This window comes from Pygocentrus nattereri, chromosome 27 (assembly GCF_015220715.1).
Source record: "Pygocentrus nattereri isolate fPygNat1 chromosome 27, fPygNat1.pri, whole genome shotgun sequence".
Taxonomy (NCBI): Eukaryota; Metazoa; Chordata; class Actinopteri; order Characiformes; family Serrasalmidae; genus Pygocentrus; species Pygocentrus nattereri.
The window spans coordinates 26,434,727-26,457,099 of record NC_051237.1 but is presented as its reverse complement, the minus strand read 5'-3'; the positions used below and the strand labels follow the sequence as shown (position 1 = coordinate 26,457,099).

Genomic DNA, 22,373 nt, shown 5'->3' with positions numbered 1-22,373 from the left:
GGATCGAGACCATCTCATTTGGTCGGACCAAAATTTGGTCTTTTGGTCAGACCAAATATTTGTCCTATGTTCTTTTGGTTGGACCAAATTTTGGTCCCATGTTCTTTTGGCAGACCAAATTTTGGTCCCATGTTCTTTTGGTCGGACCAAATTTTGGTCCCATGTTCTTTTGGTCGGACCAAATTTTGGTCCCATGTTCTGTTGGTCGGACCAAATTTTGGTCCCATGTTCTGTTGGTCAGACCAAATTTTGGTCCCATGTTCTTTTGGTCAGACCAAATTTTGGTCCCATGTTCTTTTGGCAGACCAAATTTTGGTCCTTTGTTCCAGACCTGAGACACCATTCACACCTACTATTTTGGTTCAGGCCAAACTGAAAAAAGGCAGGTATGAAAGCATCCGAATCAGAGCACGCCGTTTACATCACCACTACACAGCGTCATCACCACTACACAACTGCACAACTGCAAAAATCCGATCATGACTGAATTATTAAGTGCATGTAAGTGTACTCACTGATTGCTCATACACATTACACTGAGGGAATGTCCACATCACAGCCGCTAGATGTATTTTGGGGGGTTTGCAAATACTATTTATAGTGATTGACACATCATAATATTATTGCAGCTTATATGCTGGTGCTCTTATGAGCCTTTTCCTCGTTTCCAGGGTGGAAACTTCCGGTTTTGTGTAAAATCTTTTTTCCGATTTTGAGCATTCATTCATTTCCGTCTGATGATGAGCTCAGAAAGAAACGGGTAATCGCAGTAAAAAGTGTCGAGGAGCCGACATTCAGAGTAATCCGAAACAGCAGGCATGTGTGCAGCGCTCATTTCAACCCGTCGGACAGCCACGTTACACTGCAGGGAAAAATGTGGGTGAAAAGGGGCCGCAGCACCATGTCGCTTCAGCTGGAGTCAACGAGCAAGACAGTCTGTGTATAGCAGAGAGAGGGCTCGCCTCGCCTCAGAGTCTTTACTGAAGAGGAGGAGGGGGTGGTGGAAGATACAGGAGGAAGAACAAGCCTAGGAGGGCGGACATATACATATATATATATATATATATATATATATATATATATATATACACACTATATTCTGTGACCAGGTGACAGCAGGTGGTTACTGGAAAGGTGTCTGGCTATAGGTGACACACACAGTATAAACCTAACAGTGACTCAGCTTATAAAACAGTAAATCTAACTGCGTGCATTAAAACGGGTTCGTGAACTGCAATGTTGTAACCATCAACTGGTCCAACTCCTGGTTAGACTTCTTTGAAGTCTTTGGACCACCAGTCTCTGTGGTTCCTCTCTTTTCTTTAAGGACCAGTAACACCGAGCCCTTACCTTGATCTCCCTATCCCCCTACCTGTAATTTAACACAATAATTCATGTTAGACACCATTTATTTATTTCGTAAACAGACACGTATTTAAAGATCTCTGAATGCTGAAACCACCTAACATCGCTCGTCCTGTCTGTGACACCAGCTAACGATTTACCTTCATCATCAAAAATAAACAGCTCAAAAAAGAATTTACATCCCTTATCGAGTTTGGCACGTCTGGTGCTCGATAGCTCTTCCACAAGTCTGACCACATCGTCCTGCCTAAAGCACGGGACTTCAGCCAAAGGTGGTGAATAATGAAATGCAGCTGTATTCGTAGCGGAGCGGCGTGGAAACTGGAAATAAGTTCACACCAAACCTCCCCCGGAACTTGACCCCTCCTCCGTGTGTGAAAAAGGCCTACTGGTCATGACGCAGTGCCTGGTGACTGCATCCTCACCCAGACCAGTTAAACACAGTTAAATAAGGCTGCTTACAGCAAAGCCAGCTGAAGTCATGCTCAGCTCGAGTTCAAACAGCTCGAGATATTTATCACTGATGATCTGGAAGCTGTGAAGTCGTTCACGACTAGCAGATCACAAGCATTTTACACATTTATCTGCTGCCAAATTGGTTGAACCCTGGCGTGACCCCAGAACAGGCTGATTTTATTTATTAGCCATATGATCTATCGCACAGGCCCATTCACATGCGCTCGCTGCAGCTGTGCACTGGCTACAGTACGGGTAAGAAGGAGCTGCAGGGCATTATTCTGCTCCACACAAATGCGGCAACAAAGAAAGCAGGACTGAAACCATGCCAACCGCAGGCCGAGACCGTCACTGTGCCAGCGAACATTTATAGCAGCACACTCTCAGTTTTCACACAGGAAAGGTGGCCTGCGCGTGTGCATTTAAATGCAGGCAGACGGAGTGCTATATAAAGCATTTGCGACAGTTTTCACACAGATGCTGCTCTGTATGAAGCTGTCTGGCGCCTAGCTCAGAGGTCACTTTGTGTAGGTCTGGAGTTTTACAGCCAAACTCAGAGGAAAGTGCCCGAGCTGACCTTACCACTTAGCACACGCACTTCTGTGGCTATTACCATCTGCATGTGTGTTGGGGTCGTTACTCGAAAAGCAACCCATTACAAATAACTCATTAAGCAGGCTTAACAAAGCCAACTCACTGCCCTCTGTCTGATTGCTGGTACCGCTTTCGAGCTAGAACCACATAACTTTGCAGGATTGTACAGGCAGTGCTTGTGCTTTTGGAACTGACAGCAAATAGAATATTCATATATAACACAACGTTTTCCCCCCTGTAGGGATTGAAAGGGGAATGCTGAGAAATTTCAAATCTATCACGCCTGAGACGCCGCAGCAATGGCCTAACAACTCCTTAGCAACAGTCTGGGATACCACAGCACGGTCCTAATAAGGCCTTAGCAATCACCATGGACAACATCCTGACATTAGCAACCACCTGGGACGCTTTAGCAACACCCTAGCGATGCCATAGTAACAGCCTAGCAACACCTTTGCAACCACCTTGGATACCATAGCAACAGCCTAGTGATACCATAGTTACAGCTTAAAAAAAAAACTTACTAACTTCCTGAAATAACACAGTAACACCTTAGCAACCACCTGGGACGCTTTAGCAACACCCCAGCAATACCATAGTAATAGCCTAGAAACACCTTAGCTACCACCTGGGATTCCATAGCAATGATCTAGCAACACCTTTGCAACCACCTGGGATATCATAGCAACGGCCTAGTGATACTATAGAGTTACAGCCTAGAAACATCTTACTAACTACCTGAAATAATGCAGTAACACCTTAGCAACCACCTGGGACGCTTTAGCAACACCCTAGCAATACCAAAATAATAGCCTAGAAACACCTTAGCTACCTCCTGGGATTCCATAGCAATGATCTAGCAACACCTTTGCAACCACCTGGGATATCATAGCAACGGCCTAGTGATACCATATAGTTACAGCCTAGAAACATCTTACTAACTACCTGAAATAATGCAGTAACACCTTAGCAACCACCTGGGACGCTTTAGCCGCACTATAGTGATACCATAGTAACAGCTTAGAAACACCTTAGCAACTGAGGATACCATAGCAATAGCCTAGCAACATTTAAGCAACCACCTGGGATTCCACAGCAACAATCAACCAACACCTTAGCAACCACCTGGGATTCAACAGCAATAGCCTAGCAATATTTTTGCAACCACCTGGGATATCATAGCAACAATCAACCAACACCTTAGCAACCACCCGGGAGTTCATAGCAATGCAGTTACACATTTCCACCAGAGAGGTCTCCAAATCACCAAATCGTACATAGTGCAGCCTTTAAAAAAAGTAAATCCTTCTTTGATTTATTGATTTATTCTATATAATAGGTCAGACAGGATAAACTAGGTTTTATCACTGTACATCAATATCTATACATGAAATGTCCCACCACAGCCCATAAAGTGGATGCTGCTGCAGGTGGAGGCAGTGAGCCTCAGCATTTTTGGTAAATCTGAATAAAAAATCATTTTTAAAAAATATTTTCTGGAATATGTTGACAAAGACAGGAATAAGAGGAACAGGGTGAAAGCGGAATAAAGTTGCTGAATAAAGTGGCCTGTAAAAGGTTCCGACCCGGCTGGCAGCCTCACGCTAGCCTTTAGCGTTAGCTCTGAGAGGAGGTCTGGAAAGCTCCCAAAGAGGCCCAAAGCCCCTCCATCTGTCCCTCCTGCAGGACCCCCACCCTAAGGGCATGTCTGCACCATATGTTACACAAGCGGCGGCCAAACCGGCGGAGCTGCAGACTCGAGACACAATCACACAAAGCCTGGACCGAGATGAGGACCGGATGTGAGGCCAGAGATGCTAGAGTGCGGTCAGTGCTAGGAACGAGGCTACCAGGGGACAAAGTAAACATATGCAGAAGATCTGCGGTCAGTTTCATGGCTGTATGAAGCAGCAGAGATGACGGTTACCAGTCCATGCTGGTGAGATGTTTACATCTCCAGCAGCCACTCAGTCATTTATCGCTGTTGTCGGAACAAAACCTCGTATCTCCAAAACAGTAACTTTACAGGAGAAGGAAAAAACCTGCTTTACTGTTAATGTAAGTCAATGGAACCAAGTGAAAAGTTCTCCAGATAGATGAAGAATGTGCTGTCTAGAACCTTTTTGAAAAGGGTTCTATCTAGCACCAAAAAGCATTGTTCTATTGTTACATTGCCTGAGACTGCAACAATAAAAAATCTTTTAGAACTAATATATATATATATATTTTCCATCAACCTGAAGAACCACTGCACCATGCAAAGAACCATTTATGCACGAAATTGTTCTCTGGGTGTTCTGGGTTCTTTATTGAATCATTCTTTTTACTAAAGAACCTTTAAAAGAGAATCTTTTCAAGATTGTGGGCTACAGATATTATTTTACCAATATAGTGAATGAAGGTTTACCAATACCAACTTAGGGGTTCTTCCCCTCTTCCTAGGGTTCTTCATGGGTTCTTTAAACAAAATTTTAACAAAAATGTTTCACTGAACAGTTCTTTAGCGAACCCAAAGTTGCTCTTCCATGGCATCGAGCAAAGAACTCTTTCTGGTGCTTTTACTTTAAGAGTGCAGTGTGAACTACCAATTTACCAACAGAGCGAAGGTGGTTTACAAATTTACGGGTTCCTCACCTCTTCCTAGGGTTCTTCACTTCATAGTGTAGTTATGTTGTATCTGAAGTTCCCCACCACCACCCCATCTCCTCATCAATCCTGCTACAGCTAAGAGGGGGTCTGGCCTTCTAGCTACAGGCACAAGCTGCCTAGAACTCCAGTCCAGGTTCTCAGAGTTCTCCACCCTCTCTCAATCAGTCTTCCCTCATACTACCACCGCCATGTTAAAGGCAAAGTCCCAAATGTTATTAAAATATTACAAACACTCTTCACACACATCTTATTTACAGGTAGGTTTCACTGAAAGGTTCTTTAGGGAAAGAAGGTTTAACTTTAAGAGTGCCGTGTGAACTTGTTCTAAAATGCAGGAGCGTTCATTTATCATGGGTAGCGGTCACAACAAGGTGTTAATTATCGGATAGCATCATCATTCTCCCTGAAATTCCATACCGCTGCAGTGTTCCGACCACAGACGGCCAGCTATCGTCGATGCAGCAGCTGTGCTGGGGTTAGGAGCCAGTTATCTCAGCTGTGAGTGTCAGACCTTTTCCTCTTTAGGGCGTTTGGCCGTGGCTGATCGGTGCAGCTGACCGTGCGGTCAGAGCAGAAACGTCACACATTCTCTGGTCTGCGTCAGGAGCTTTTCCCTCATCTACTACAGGAATGCTGGCAGGAGAGAGAGAGACAGAAAGGAAGAGGGAGAGCAAGGACAGTCGGGACAGTCCCTTCTCTGCTTCTGGCCATGTTAGGAGGTGCATCTCAGCGGGAGAAATGACCCAACGTGAAAACCATTTCAATAGCAGCGCCATCTCCATGCCTGCTCCCGCTGCCAGGGCTGAAAGGAACAGTGTGGTGAAGTCAAACTTCACAGTTTCCCCTTCTTACCCCAAATGTAGTCGATCAGCCAGGACATGTTTGGCTTCAGGAGGTTGTTTCAGAGCCAGTTTAGGGGAAGTCTGGCCTCTTCCTATTTCTCCCGTTATATCAGAAACATGACTGCAAAACACCAGAGGGCGCCCACGAGCAAGTCGTCAATGAATGGGGTGAATGGAGCTAAACGGCTAAAACCAAGAAGCTAAAATAGTTTCTAACCACTTTCACAGGACTTTCTTTAGTTTTAGAAAGTAGAAAGATTTCAGGCGTTATAACGCTAACATTACTGCTACTGAGAGCTGATTGGCTAACATTACTGCTACTGAGAGCTGATTGGCTAACATTACTGCTACTGAGAGCTGATTGGCTAACATTACTGTTACTGAGAGCTGATTGGCTAACATTACTGTTACTGAGAGCTGATTGGCTAACATTACAGCTACTGAGAGCTGATTGGCCTACATTACTGTTACTGAGAGCTGATTGGCTAACATTACAGCTACTGAGAGCTGATTGGCCTACATTACTGTTACTGAGAGCTGATTGGCTAACGTCACTGCCACTGAGAGCTGATTGGTTAGCGTCACTGCCACTGAGAGCTGATTGGTTAGCGTCACTGCCACTGAGAGCTGATTGGTTAGCGTCACTGCCACTGAGAGCTGATTGGTTAGCGTCACTGCTACTGAGAGCTGATTGGTTAGCGTCACTGCTACTGAGAGCTGATTGGTTGGTGTTACTGCTACTGAGAGCTGATTGGTTGGTGTTACTGCTACTGAGAGCTGATTGGTTGGTGTTACTGCTACTGAGAGCTGATTGGCTAACATTACTGCTACTGAGAGCTGATTGGCTAACATTACTGTTACTGAGAGCTGATTGGCTAACATTACTGTTACTGAGAGCTGATTGGCTAACATTACTGTTACTGAGAGCTGATTGGCTAACATTATTGTTACTGAGAGCTGATTGGCTAACATTACTGTTACTGAGAGCTGATTGGCTAACATTACTGTTACTGAGAGCTGATTGGCTAACATTATTGTTACTGAGAGCTGATTGGCTAACATTACTGTTACTGAGAGCTGATTGGCTAACATTACAGCTACTGAGAGCTGATTGGCTAACGTTACTGTTACTGAGAGCTGATTGGTTAGCGTTACTGCTACTGAGAGCTGATTGGTTAGCGTTACTGCTACTGAGAGCTGATTGGTTAGCGTTACTGCTACTGAGAGCTGATTGGTTAGCGTTACTGCTACTGAGAGCTGATTGGTTAGCGTTACTGCTACTGAGAGCTGATTGGTTAGCGTTACTGCTACTGAGAGCTGATTGGTTAGCGTTACTGCTACTGAGAGCTGATTGGTTAGCGTTACTGCTACTGAGAGCTGATTGGTTAGCGTTACTGCTACTGAGAGCTGATTGGTTAGCGTTACTGCTACTGAGAGCTGATTGGTTAGCGTTACTGCTACTGAGAGCTGATTGGTTAGCGTTACTGCTACTGAGAGCTGATTGGTTAGCGTTACTGCTACTGAGAGCTGATTGGTTAGCGTTACTGCTACTGAGAGCTGATTGGTTAGCGTTACTGCTACTGAGAGCTGATTGGTTAGCGTTACTGCTACTGAGAGCTGATTGGTTAGCGTTACTGCTACTGAGAGCTGATTGGTTAGCGTTACTGCTACTGAGAGCTGATTGGTTAGCGTTAGTGCTACTGAGAGCTGATTGGTTAGCGTTAGTGCTACTGAGAGCTGATTGGTTAGCGTTAGTGCTACTGAGAGCTGATTGGTTAGCGTTAGTGCTACTGAGAGCTGATTGGTTAGCGTTAGTGCTACTGAGAGCTGATTGGTTAGCGTTAGTGCTACTGAGAGCTGATTGGTTAGCGTTAGTGCTACTGAGAGCTGATTGGTTAGCGTTACTGCTACTGAGAGCTGACTGGTTAGCGTTACTGCTACTGAGAGCTGATTGGTTAGCGTTACTGCTACTGAGAACTGATTGGTTAGCGTTACTGCTACTGAGAGCTGATTGGTTAGCGTTACTGCTACTGAGAGCTGATTGGTTAGTGTTACTGCTACTGAGAGCTGATTGGTTAGTGTTACTGCTACTGAGAGCTGATTGGTTAGAGTGACTTCAGTAGAGTGGAGGTGGTTTGGTTATAAAATCTCGGATGTACAACAGATCACAGTAATCATCTGTCAACACAATTACACAATCACAATCAACACAACTCATCTATTTCACCACCTCAAGCAGAAGCACTCAGTGGAGTATGAGGAAAGTCAAAAACGGTTGTGTTTACACGCAAAGACTTTTGCCAATCCGATTGAATACAATCGAATTACAGATTCAGACTGAAGTGTTTATCTCACTCCATTCAATAATCTGATGGAAAATCTTCGTTTACATGCTCACTACAAGTAATCCGATGCAAAATTACGTGCATGCGTGGAGCAGCGCTTAGAGTAAACGTTACCATGACAGCGAACATCACGTGAGTCCAATCGAGTGAGATGAGCAGCAGTGAGCAGTGATTGTGTTTTTAACTGCTTTAAAATGACGTCAGACTCAGGAAAACGTCCTTCACACGTCCTTATTAAAGAAGGCCGAGAGGAAGACATCGTGATCTGAGACACATAAGCTGGACATCCGTCCCACCGCCGTCTTTTAAAGATCAGAGCATGAACTTCGTCTCCTCTGCAGACCAGTTTCTGCTCCGCCGTGTTGAACGGTATAAACTCTCACTGTGACGCGACGCTCATGCAGAACGGACTGAAACTTTCCGATAGGGAACGTAATCGGATACAGACGTTTACACAGATATTATTCTTCTATTTAATGGATTATTTACAAGATTGCCCACCTCAATCAATCGGATAGAAACTGTATTCTGAATGGCCTCAATCAGACTAGACTATTCCGATTGAGGTGTTTACATGGACGTATTCCATTCCGTACTCTATTAAGCGTGGCTAATACCTCGAAGAGTGCTCAGCAGCCGACAGCCACGTTTATGTGCCTCCTAATAATCTGTTAATAATCCAACTAATATCTCAATCAGAATCATTTTTTTGTGTATATTGAATATCTGAAACATATTTATACTAAATAAAACGTTAACACTTATTTTGTTGCAATAGCATGTTTTTGAAATTAATAAAATGTTTTTCAGTGTTTTGTCATATCGCCAAAAATACCCTGAAATATCATCATATTATTTTAGAGCCATATCGCCCACCCCTAGTTGGCGTTACTGCTACTGAGAGCTGATTGGAGAGCTGATTTCTACATAATTAAATTGTTAAGACGTAAACAGAGCCATTCAGAGCAGTTTGGGGTGAAACTCTCTGTTCTAGATAAACTTCCCGAGTCAGAGCTGCTCACAGTGGTGGTGATGGGAACCAGACGTCCCTCTAAAAGCTCCTACAGAAAGTTCCTACATGAACTGGTTCTGAATTCACTGCCTGATGACTGAGACGCTGTTTTCTGAGAGTTTAGAGAACTTCAACTCCATTCATGGTGGAGGGAGACATGCAGGGCGCTGTGCGGCAAAATAGTCCCCAAAGAAAACTCATTATTCCAGATTTTCCACTATTTTCCATCATCAACATTCCATATGAGCTCAGAAGACTCGTGTAGGTTCTCTGGTGGTTCTGGACGGTAAATAAAGTGTCTATATTTGTGTTGTAGTCATGGCGACGTCTGGTTCCCATCACCACCACTGTGAACCTCTCTGTTTAAGTCTCAACCACTTTTCAGATTATGCACAAATCTAACAGCCCTACTCTTCTCAGATCAGCAGCCAGGGGGCGCTTTTTGAGGCGCCGCAGCACCTGGTCACAGCTGGCACCTCGCCAGCTCTATGCATGAGCACCATCACCCAAACTCATCACTCCAGCGCTATCAAATTACTGGATTTGTCTGGCCCGCTGTCCCTCGCCAGACATATCGAACTGGACCGTGCAGGCGAGCGAGCATGCGTGTGCGTCCGGCCGAGAGTCAGACGGGCCTCCGCGCTCCGTATCTTACGGACGTGTAATTCTATAGCTTTGACAGCAGCTGGTGTGATCTGAGAACATCAGGGGTTCCTGGCCTTCTCCTCCGGGCTTCTTCTGCTGCACACGCCGCAGCACAGACATCAGAGACACGGCTGAGGATTAAGATGAGCTTTAATGGCAGCTGCTGACAACACAGGGCCACCCTCCATCTTTTCAACGTCTTTGATTTAATCTCCACAAACAAATTTGTCTGCAAGCAGAGGCTAGACATTCATCAACACCCTAATCCAATATTTGGTTAGGTGGAGCTTTCTTCTCCTTACCCGCATGTCCATGTCTCGCTGAGATGGGATCAGTCTATTTTTTTTTTCCATGTAATTGTTTTTCGGAAGTGGCTTTAAAAAAAAAAAAAAAAAAGGTGTGCGTCTGCCGTTTTAAAGGAAAAGCCTCACTGGTTTGAAGTAATAGTGTGATGCAAGTCTCAAAACATATCAACACAGAGAGCTCACTGATCTCAGGTCTGACTGCCCTGCTGAAAAAACTCACAGAAACCATTACGTGTTTCTGGGGGTTCCTGATGTTTTTTATGCGTTCTGGCTTTTTTAATGGGTTGATATCACTGTGTAAAGGATCCTAATGGTTTAACAGGTGACCAAATATAGGAAACTAGTGGTCTCCATTGAAAATTATTAAGCCAATTCCCATTAAAAAGGCAAAGCCATTTGGTTTTAATCTACGAATAACGTTACCTTGAGATCACAAGACAACTGACTTGTTATCTCAAGATAACCTTGATAGCTAGATAAAAAGATTGGAGGGTATCAACTCTGTGATCTTGAGACCACAATACAATTAACTTTTTATCTCAAGATAACAACTTTGTGATCTTGGGATAACAGAACAGTTAACTCCTAAAATAGAAAATGATAACTACCTCTCCAGATTTATAGCCTCTCCAGACGTACAGCCCCTGCAGACGTACAGCCTCTCCAGATGTACAGCCCCTGCAGACGTACAGCATTTCCAGACGTATAGCCCCTGCAGACGTATAGCCTCTCCAGCCTTACAGCCTCTACAGCCTTACAGCCTCTCCAGACGTATAGCCCCACTAGACGTATAGCCTCTCCAGACGTACAGCCTCTCCAGACAGATAGCCTCTCCAGATGTATAGCCCCACTAGACGTATAGCCTCTCCAGACGTATAGCCTCTCCAGACTTACAGCCTCTCCAGACAGATATCCTCTACAGACGTACAGCCTCTCCAGACAGATAGCCTCTCTAGACTTATAGCCCCACTAGACGTATAGCCCCTCCAGACGTACAGCCTCTCCAGACAGATAGCCTCTCCAGACGTATAGCCCCACTAGACGTATAGCCCCTCCAGACGTACAGCCTCTTCAGACAGATAGCCTCTCCAGATGTATAGCCCCACTAGACATATAGCCTCTCCAGACGTATAGCCTCTCCAGACTTACAGCCTCTCCAGACAGATATCCTCTACAGACGTACAGCCTCTCCAGACAGATAGCCTCTCTAGACTTATAGCCCCACTAGACGTATAGCCCCTCCAGACGTACAGCCTCTCCAGACAGATAGCCTCTCCAGACGTATAGCCCCACTAGACGTATAGCCCCTCCAGACGTACAGCCTCTTCAGACAGATAGCCTCTCTAGACTTATAGCCCCTCCAGACTTATAGCCTCTCCAGACTTATGGCCCCTCCCTCCAGACTTATGGCCCCTCCCTCCAGACTTATGGCCCCTCCCTCCAGACTTATGGCTTCTCCACACTTAAGTATTCTCCACAATTAAGTATCCCAATGGTTTCTAATGCTCCTTTTTTCAGCTGCTCTGTTTTTGCGTATCATTTAAACGAGCAGGCCGGGCCACAACGCTGCTAATCCCACCACAGGAACATGGGAAAAAATAAAAATGTAAATAATCTTTATTATTGTGTTGTTGATTACTAATTTGCTTTTACCAGTGCTAAGATAACGCTCCTCACATCGTATATTAACAACACACTAGCAGGCTCAGCTCTGCGCTATGCTGCTTTTAAACGTCAGCTCTAGTTTGAATAAAGACATTTTAAGCTCCTAACTGGCATTTAAGGAATATGACTTACTTTTACAGGTCCCAGTTTCAAGTACAGTACTGTGAGAAAGTCTGAGGCACCCAAGACACATTTTCAAAATCTATTTATTTGTGTAGTTTGTGTTTATTTGCTGAGAAAAGTGTTAATATTTCAATAAACAAAATTTATAAATATACATATACACACACACATATATATATATATATATATATATATATATATATATATATATATATAAATAATAAACAGTGATTGTCTGGATGTTGGTGTGTTTGTTTACCCATCTCCAAGCCTCTCCTCCTCGAGGAAGTCCAGTATTATATGTAGTTATAAAGCAGCTCCTGGTTTGACCAATCAGTGCTCAGTAAATTGAGCTCATGATGTAATTGATGATATTAACGAGTCTCTGTGGCGGCTGTGAAGGTGTCCAGGAAAAATATGGACCCGAGAAATTCTTGTTACTTTATTGTTTTTCTGTTTATCTGAATTATGAATACGACTTTATTCTAATGTATATTGTGATAAACTCCCTGCTGAGGTCAAAAGTTTAAACATTCGCTTAGACGCCTGAAACCTTCTCACAGTGCTGCACCTCCTTTTGCGAAAGGCTTGAAGACAAAGTCTGTCTTTTATTATTGCAGCATTAGCCTGTTAGCGTTCTGCTGACCTGCTCAGCCTGCTCTACTGAATACGGTTATAAAGAGAAAATAGCACCACGGTTTCCTGCTAACAGACCTTCTTTAACCACTTTTCACTTCATTTTCTCTTTATAACCATATTCCGCCCTCAGTAGAGCAGGCTGAGCAGGTCAGCCCGGCGCTATGTTGGACTCTGATGTCAGCTCCACTTTAAATAAGGACATTTTAAGCCTGTAACAGGCCTTCATTTCCATCTGCAGAGTGACTTTGATTTTAAACGGTGGTGCAAGTTCAGGTTCACTGAAACAACAACAATACGAACAATACCCCCACCAACACCCAACCAACACCCGCACACACAGGTAATGTTCCAAAAATCGGAAGCCTCTGTCGAGGCCCGGACTCGATTCCTGCCTTCCCATCCGATGAATTATTCCTGCCGTTTTTGAAGGCCGTACGGAAACCAATCTATCACCGTGCCAGAAATTCTGATCAATATTTATGGGGCATACATGAATACAACTGAGGCCTCTTCAAAGGGAGTTAAGAGAAAAGTGCAGAAAGACAGAAGGGCCCTTTTTTTTGGTCTTTTTCTCAGAGACTTGTAACTTTGGTCCAAAACCCCATGGAATCGCCCGCTTTATCGTGGGCTAATAGGAACAGAGAGGCTCCCTGGGTGGACTGGGAAGGCTGCCTGAGCTCAGCTAAAAATAAAGAGCCGACAGAAGCTCACAGAACGGCCTGTTACACCCCCCCCCATATAGAACTAAAATCATTATCCAGCTTTTATGAGACGTTAACCGGACGAAAAAAGTCCAGGACGAACAAACAGATGGACGGACGAAGCAACACGCGAAGGAACGGACCAAGAGATGTGCAAACGGATGGACAGACCCAAATCAAATGTGTGAATGAAGGAATGGACGAATGAACAGCGCTGGTGTACGGATAAACCACGGATACACAAGCCTGGATGCCGGTTTGTCTGCTATTCTCTATCTGCGGTGATACGTCGGCGCGTCCGCCATGTTGGAGAGGTCAAGACCCGCTTGTGAACAGATTCACTCGTATTGAGAGACGAAGAGTCTCAGGATTAAATCGGCCACGACTTCCTTACTACTCAAACCGTTTTCACCACGTCTGTTTAGTTACAGTCCTCAGACTCAGATTAATCCAGGCTGCACTCCTGGTCTACCTTTACTTCTTTAATAACTGATCGTGACAATTAGCCGTCCAGACCAGCAGGAACGTATTCAGTCTGCACCTGATGTTAGAAACCAGACACACATCAGCGAATCCATCAATGTGTGAACCACTTCTAATCTTAATCCACACAGAAATAAAATAACCCACAATAATAAAACACAATAAGAAGGAAGAAGCTATTCGTTAGCTTCTTGAGTTTTTCTAGGGCCTGTTTTTCGACAAAGCTGAAGTCGGCCTCCTATTCACCAGCTTCTTGTTCAAATTTGCTGTTTTCTATTACCCAGTTCTGTTAGTACGTTACCGAGATGCCGATTTGAGCAGGACTGCTTTGGCCTAGAAATGCAGAGTGATTTCGAGCAGGGGGCAAATGAAACATGCGCAGTTCATGTTTGCTGGCCTGCCACTCAGGCTAGTTGTGGTACTTTGGCAGTTTCAGCTCATTTGTCTGGTAGAAAACAATCGCAACTGCTCTCGGTAAAGCTGATTACACATGAGTAGCCTGCTTGCCCGTTTAAATCTCACAGATTTATGCGTTGTTTTGATTGCTAGTGGTATTTCTAACAGTCTTGGGGAGTTATGGGCTAATAAGGGCAAAATATATCAATTTAAGTTATTAAAACAACTTGTCCCGGTCAGTTTCCTATATTTTTATAATTATTACAAACTTTTCCAGTATCACAACATTCCCTTCTGTTACCCCAGTTGCCTTGTAATTTATATTTACATTTACATTTATGGCATTTGGCAGACACACTTATCCAGAGCGACTTACAACTTGATCATTTTTACACAGGTAGGCCAAGGTGGTGTTGGGAGTCTTGCCCAAGGACTCTTATTGGTATAGTATAAGGTGTTTGCCCAGGTGGGGACTGAACCTCAGTTTACAGCGTAGAAGGCTGAGGTGTTAACCACTACACTATCCAACCACCAGCGCTGTCCAGCATTGGAATGACAATGCTAGACAGCGCTATCCTGAGGAAAGCATGTTGGATGAAGGCTTTTGCTTCAGAAATATCATATTTATCAGATGAGCACACACGAACACCATCACAACGTCATGCTGACTGGAAGGAACCTCAGATCTTTTGATCAGCCCTTTCCGAGTTTCTGAGTTGGGGACGCGTCAACAAATAACCAAGATTAGTCGCTGATGCTGATAAACTGGCTGTATTTCAGTTATTCAGCAGCTGAAATCATCTACGTGCTAAAATACAAGCATAAGCGCATGTTAAGTGACCAGATTAAAACATTACTGATCTCATAAACGTCCTGTGATCTTCGTTCTGTCGCATTAACACAAAATAAACGGCCTCTCTTTAAAGACAGGGAAACAAAAGTGAGCTAAAATCATTATTCCTGGTGCATTTCTTGTTTCCGACCAAAACCACTTGAACGCAAGGCAAGCCGTACTTACAAGCTCCGGTTTCGTATGTAGGACCTTCTGAGGACTTAGAGGCAGCATCATTCATGCTGACAAATAAACAACACATTTATCCAAATCAAGTTCAAAACCGACACACTACTTTAGTCTGAGATAGCTTGATCATCTGTGATTATCAGGCTGTCCAACCAGGGCTTCGTTGTAATGGTTGAAGTCCAGACAAAAATACGCACCTCAACGGCAGCAGACCAGCTAATCCAGCTTAAAGCAGAGAACAAAAACTAATCGGACAAGCAAAACACGGAGTACGTCTACATGCACTCAATAGTCTGATCATACAGATTTCTGCAGTCATCTGATTATTTAAATGGTCGTGTAAACACGACAGTGTAAACTCTGATTCCTCAGATCTGAGTCAGGTCTACAAATCTGATAAAGAGTCTGGATTTTGGCTCTAATCAGATTCCTCTGCCGTAAACTCTGACTCTGATTGCTTTCGGATTTCTCAGTCTGAGCATGAGCGAAAACAGACGGCGGTACCGGAAATAAGCGAGCAGCGTCGCTCCAAGTGTTTTGCTGCGTCTCGCAACGACACTGAGAACCAAATACACGCTTGACGAAATAAAAGATTTAAATATTCTTCATTTTCTGGATGATTTGTTCACATTTTCAGGTAAAGTGGTGCGATGTTTAAAAAAAAAGCCACGGCGTGAAGTTTGAGTTTTACGTTTACGTCGCATCCTCTTCGGTGACTTTATTGGCTGGTTGTAAAGCAGAAATCTGTTTACTGTAGTTTGGAGTACTGGAGTTTCCCCATTATCTGATTACTGTCTGACTCCTGTAGACCTGGAATTTCCCCATTATCTGATTACTGTCTGACTCCTGTAGACCTGGAGTTTCCCCATTATCTGATTACTGTCTGACTCCTGTAGACCTGGAGTTTCCCTGTTGTCTGATTACTGTCTGACTCCTGTAGACCTGGAGTTTCCCTGTTGTCTGATTACTGTCTGACTCCTGTAGACCTGGAGTTTCCCTGTTGTCTGATTACTGTCTGACTCCTGTAGACCTGGAGTTTCCCCATTATCTGATTACTGTCTGACTCCTGTAGACCTGGAGTTTCCCCATTATCTGATTACTGTCTGACTCCTGTAGACCTGGAGTTTCCTCATTATCTGATTACTGTCTGACTCCTGTAGACCTGGAGTTTCCTCATTATCTGATTACTGTCTGACTCCTGTAGACCTGGAGTTTCCTCATTATCTGATTACTGTCTGACTCCTGTAGACCTGGACTTTCCCCATTATCTGATTACTGTCTGACTCCTGTAGACCTGGAATTTCCCCATTAACTGATCACTGTCTGACTCCTGTAGACCTGGACTTTCCCCATTATCTGATTACTGTCTGACTCATGTAGACCTGGAGTTTCCCCATTATCTGATTACTGTCTGACTCCTGTAGACCTGGAGTTTCCCCATTATCTGATTACTGTCTGACTCCTGTAGACCTGGAGTTTCCCCATTATCTGATCACTGTCTGACTCCTGTAGACCTGGAATTTCCCCATTAACTGATCACTGTCTGACTCCTGTAGACCTGGAGTTTCCCCATTATCTGATTACTGTCTGACTCCTGTAGATCTGGAGTTTCCCCGTTATCTGATTACTGTCTGACTCCTGTAGACCTGGAGTTTCCCCGTTATCTGATTACTGTCTGACTCGTGTAGACCTGGAGTTTCCCCATTATCTGATTACTGTCTGACTCCTGTAGACCTGGAGTTTCCCCATTATCTGATTACTGTCTGACTCCTGTAGACCTGGAGTTTCCCCATTATCTGATTACTGTCTGACTCCTGTAGACCTGGAGTTTCCCCATTATCTGATTACTGTCTGACTCCTGTAGACCTGGAGTTTCCCCATTATCTGATTACTGTCTGACTCATGTAGACCTGGAGTTTACCCGTTATCTGATTACTGTCTGACCCCTGTAGACCTGGAGTTTCCCCATTATCTGATTACTGTCTGACTCCTGTAGACCTGGAGTTTCCCCATTATCTGATTACTGTCTGACTCATGTAGACCTGGAGTTTCTCCATTATCTGATTACTGTCTGACTCCTGTAGACCTGGAGTTTCCCCATTATCTGATTACTGTCTGACTCATGTAGACCTGGAGTTTCCCCATTATCTGATTACTGTCTGACTCCTGTAGACCTGGAGTTTACCCGTTATCTGATTACTGTCTGACTCATATAGACCTGGAGTTTCCCCATTATCTGATTACTGTCTGACTCCTGTAGACCTGGAGTTTCCCCATTATCTGATTACTGTCTGACTCCTGTAGACCTGGAGTTTCCCCATTATCTGATTACTGTCTGACTCCTGTGGACCTGGAGTTTCCCCATTATCTGATTACTGTCTGACTCCTGTAGACCTGGAGTTTCCCCATTATCTGATTAAATGGCCGTTAGCTCAGAGCTAACCTACTATCAGAAATTAGGATTAGTTTAGAGATTTTTGTGGTGTTTTTCTTATTTTTTAGACATTTAAGGCCTGAACTGTAGCAACAAACAAAATCAAAACAAAACAGTTTTACAGTTTTAAACTCATTTGTAGTCGAGCAGAGAAAATAAAGAGCCATGCAAGCCCTGCTAGCGGAGTTACACGGATGACGTCTCGTCTCGTACGATGATCCCGAGGTGACAGACAGCGTTCTTGGCACCGAAGCGGCGTTCAGTAGCAAGGGCTCACTGCATGAGTCATTAAATAAGCAAAGCCAGTAGCGTTGCCCACCTCTACACTTGGCAGTTTGAACATTTATCACAGACGACATATACAAACCTACACCCAAGCTGCTCCCCGAAACCGGCTCTTTGTTCTTCAGCGCAATAAACCTGCAGCCTTCATTTGTAAATCATCACTTCATGCGCTCCTGTAAGATTTGAATGGGCTTCCAAGCTGCTGGAGTGACTCATATAATTGATGCATGTCTCTGCTGCTGTTATGACTGGCAGCTGTATACTGCACCGCTCACAGCCTTTCATGTGCCTCCAATGGCCTGTGGCTGTTTGCACAGCACAGCCATCAGCAGTGATCTACTGGCTTCTCTACTGGCTTCTCTACCAGCTTCTCTACCGGCTCCTCTACTGGCTTCTCTACCAGCTTCTCTACCGGCTCCTCTACCGGCTCCACGACCGGGTCCTCGACCGGCTCCTCTACCAACTCCTCTACCGGCTCCTCTACTGGCTCCACGACCAGGTCCTCGACCGGTTCCACGACCAGCTCCTCTACTGGCTCCATGACCAGCTCCTCTACCGGCTCCACGACTGGCTCCACGACTGGCTCCACAACGGCTCCTCTACCAGCTCCTCTACTGGCTCCATGACCAGCTCCTCTACCGGCTCCACGACTGGCTCCACGACTGGCTCCACAACGGCTCCTCTACCAGTTCCTCTACCAGTTCCTCTACTGGCTCCATGACCAGCTCCTCTACTGGCTCCACGACGGCTCCTCTACCAGTTCCTCTACCGGCTCCTCTACCGGCTCCTCTACCGGCTCCTCTACCGGCTCCACGACGGCTCCTCTACCAGTTCCTCTACCAGCTCTACGACCGGCTCCTCTACCGGGTCCTCTACCAGTTCCTCTACCGGCTCCTCTACCGGCTCCACGACCAGCTCCTCTACCGGCTCCATGACGGCACCTCTACCGGCTCCTCGACCGGCTCCTCTACCGGCTCCACGACGGCTCCTCTACCAGTTCCTCTACCAGCTCTACGACCGGCTCCTCTACCAGCTCCTCTACCAGTTCCTCTACCAGTTCCTCTACCGGCTCCTCTACCGGCTCCTCTACCGGTTCCTCTACCGGCTCCTCTACCGGCTCCTCTACCGGCTCCACGACCAGCTCCTCTACCGGCTCCATAATGGCTCCACTACCGGCTCCTCTACCGGCTCTTTAACTTAAGATGTTAAATGCAAGTGGCCACTGGCGGCAGTAGAGAGTTTATCTAAGGGGTGAAAAAGACTGTAGTAACGTCTTATGATGAAGCATGATCTGTTGGACGTGTGTACAGAGGAGATCAGAGCTGGTCTACAGTGTAGGATGTGTGTGAGCATGTGTGTGTGTGTCTGTGTGAGTGTGTGAGTGTGAGAATGTGTGTGTTAGTGTGTTTCTATGTGTGTGTGTGTGTGTGTCTGTGTGTGTCTGTGTGTGTGTGAATGTGTGTGTTAGTGTGTTTGTATGTGTGTGTGTGTGTGTGTGTGTGTGTGTGTTCTATGATTCACCCCCTCAGTGACAGGAGAGTTATGATCCTTCACTCTCACACACACCTGCTGCTCACCAGCTTCAAGACCCTCAGTTAAAAGCCACCAACATGCAAACATACAGTCATATGCAGCAGTTTGCACACCCCTGGTAAAGTTTCACGTTTTGTTGATTTTCTAAGTGAAAATAGTCCAATAAGTCCAAAAAGTCCAATCATCCTCTACAGAGTCGCACTTATCCCTGGCATTCTTCTGCATCTTTCAGTGAAGATTTTTTTGTTTATTTTCTGAGATTAACACTCTGGAAAAAGACACACAGTATAACGTGCCATAACTTTGGCACAGGTCATCATACACTCACCGGCCACTTTATTAGGTACTTGCTAGTAAAAGGTTGGAACCCCTTTTTCTTCATGACACACTTTCAACAAGGTGTTGGAAACGTTCCTCAGAGATTCTGGTTGGTTATTTGAGTTCCTGTTGTCTTTCTATCATCTGGAACCAGTCTGTCCATTCTCCTCTGACCTCTCACATCAACAAGGCGTTTTCGTCCACACAACTGACCGCTCACTGGATGTTTCCTCTTTTTCTGACCGTTCTCTGTAAACCCTAGAGATGGTTGAGCGTGAAAATCCCAGCAGATCAGCAGTTTCTGAAATACTCAGACCAGCCCGTCTGGCACCAACAACCACGCCACGTTCAAAGCCCCTTAAATCCCCTTTCTTCCCCGTTCTGATGCTCGGTCTGCACTTCAGCAAGTCGTCTTGACCACCTCTACATGCCTGAATGCAGTGAGCTGCGGCCGTGTGATTGGCTGATTAGCTATTTGTGTTAACATACAACTGTACCTAATAAGGTGGCCAGTGAGTGTATTTTGCTCTATAAATCTGTCATCAGATGAACCAGATGGACTCTGTTGTCTCTGTGGGTGTGAAATGGTGTGACTCTGCGTTGAGCTGCTTGTCAGCAATGAGGGGTGAGAGGGGAGGGACAAGGACCACCTACTGTGACAAACAGTTCACGCCTCTCCATGAAGACGGAGATAAAGCGCACGACGGCAGCTTTCTCCACATCACACAACCCTGTCACAACAAACAAACAGCATTTATACACAACAACAACACCGACTCACTCGCTGACCCACGAAGGCGAAAATCTGGCTCGGTTCTGGTTCTGTAAACCAAATACATTCCACTGAAATCCGTTCCATCAATATAGCCGGAGAAAATAAAGCATAATGGAAGTGAGGGGCCTAGAAAAGACGGAGAACCTGCATCTTACTGCTACTGTGTTACTTCGCTTGTTTGTTTGTTTGTTTGTTTTCTTACGACTTAGCTAAGCTGAGGACTCGGACAGGCGAGGATGAGCGCATGAAAACATGTTCGGTTTCTCTTGTGTTGTAAAATGTAATCAAATACCAAAAATAAAAAATGAAATAAAATGAAAAAAAAAAAACAGGAAGGAATCAATTCGCTTTAAAACCGTCCTGGAAAAAGATGAATCTCAGCTTTTTAGGCAGCGCTGTCGTGTTTTCACCCCGTGAAGGTTTTATGACGGGTTCCGATATCTTTACAGCAAAATCAGCCAGTGTTAATATTTTGGACTGACTTTTATCAAACACACCTGCACACTTCCCGAACTCTTCATCAGCCAAAGATTAATAACATTATTTACTCTTTAATGAGTCAAACTCGCACCGTACAGCCAGAAATCAGTCGGGCGGGTCTGCTGTAATACTGTGGTTCAGCATTTAATTCATCACAGATCAGACAAAGTCAAAATAATGAACCGGACGACTGTCGCACGTCTGGCGTAAAAACCTGCCGATTACAGTCGTCCACTCCCTCACTCTCAGCACTGCAGTAACACTGGCGTGGTGGTGGTGTGTTAGTGTGTGTTGCGCTGGTTTGAGTGGATCAGACACACCAAAAATATCCAGCCAACAGCGTCCTGTGGGCAGCATCCTGTGACCACTGATGAAGGACTAGAGGATGACCAACACAAACTGTGCAGCAGCAGATCAGCTGTCGTCTCTGAGTTCTGAGTCCTGAGCCCTGAGGCCAGAACACTGAGTCCTGAGTCCTGAACACTGAGCCATGAGTCCTGAACACTGAGCCCTGAGTCCTGAACACTGAGCCCTGAGCCCTGAGTCCAGAACACTGAGTCCTGAGTCCTGAGCCCAGAACACTGAGCCCTGAGCCCAGAACACTGAGCCCAGAACACTGAGTCCTGAGCCCAGAACACTGAGCCCTAAGTCCTTAGTCCAGAACACTGAGCCCTAAGTCCTTAGTCCAGAACACTGAGCCCTTAGTCCAGAACACTGAGCCCTGAGTCCAGAACACTGAGCACTGAGTCCAGAACACTGAGTCCTGAGTCCTGAGTCCAGAACACTGAGCCCTGAGTCCAGAACAGAGTCCTGAGTCCAGAACACTGAGTCCTGAGTCCAGAACAGAGTCCTGAGTCCAGAACACTGAGTCCTGAGTCCAGAACACTGAGCCCTGAGTCCAGAACACTGAGTCCAGAACACTGAGTCCTGAGTCCAGAACACTGAGCCCTGAGTCCAGAACAGAGTCCTGAGTCCAGAACACTGAGTCCTGAGTCCAGAACACTGAGTCCTGAGTCCGCTGCTGCTGCTGCTGCTTTTCTGTTTGCATTACCAACTTGCATTTCTTACATAAATGTCTCGCTTCCTGCTTTTTTAACTCCTTTTTTGTAGCTGCTCCGTCTTCGTGTCTCTACCTAGTTCCGTCTAAAACACCCACAAATACGAAAACAGAGCGGACAAGATAGAAAGAATGCTCCTTACGGTTCATCCACCGGGAAGTCTCGCCTGCAGACGGTGCTCCCTGCCCGGAGGGGGGGTGAAGGGTGTCTAGACGGTCTCTGCCCAAACTCGACACACACACACAAAAC

At 45.3% G+C, this 22,373-nt stretch overlaps 1 protein-coding gene across 1 annotated transcript in view; it reads right to left on the bottom strand.

The window, feature by feature from the left end:
- ldlrad4a (low density lipoprotein receptor class A domain containing 4a) overlaps window positions 1–22,373 on the bottom strand; it is a 125,239-nt gene extending 102,866 nt beyond the window's left edge. Inside the window, exon 1 of the mRNA XM_037535542.1 lies at window positions 22,267–22,373. The gene's annotated coding sequence lies outside the window, so the exon portion shown is untranslated. The remainder of the gene's footprint in view (window positions 1–22,266) is intronic.